Source organism: Peromyscus leucopus, chromosome 4, assembly GCF_004664715.2.
Source record: "Peromyscus leucopus breed LL Stock chromosome 4, UCI_PerLeu_2.1, whole genome shotgun sequence".
In the NCBI taxonomy this organism is placed as follows: Eukaryota; Metazoa; Chordata; class Mammalia; order Rodentia; family Cricetidae; genus Peromyscus; species Peromyscus leucopus.
In genome coordinates, this window is record NC_051066.1 from 63,895,735 (window position 1) to 63,895,985 (window position 251).

The following is a 251-nucleotide window of genomic DNA, read 5'->3' on the forward strand; positions in this document are numbered from 1 at the left end:
ATCTCCCGCTCCCACAGACTCTCATTCCCTCGACCCGCGCCCTTCATTACTCCCACTCATGTCCAGGTTGTTCATGTAGATCTTAGCCATTTCTCCATCATTGGGTGATCCCCGAGTCTTTCTTGGGGTCCTGTTTTCCAGGTAGCCTCCCTGGTGATGTGAGTAGCAGTCTAGTCATCCTTGTTCTGTGGTGGTATTCTAATTGTACTGAAATGTGATTTTGATTGTATGTTAATAAGTAAAGTTGCCCG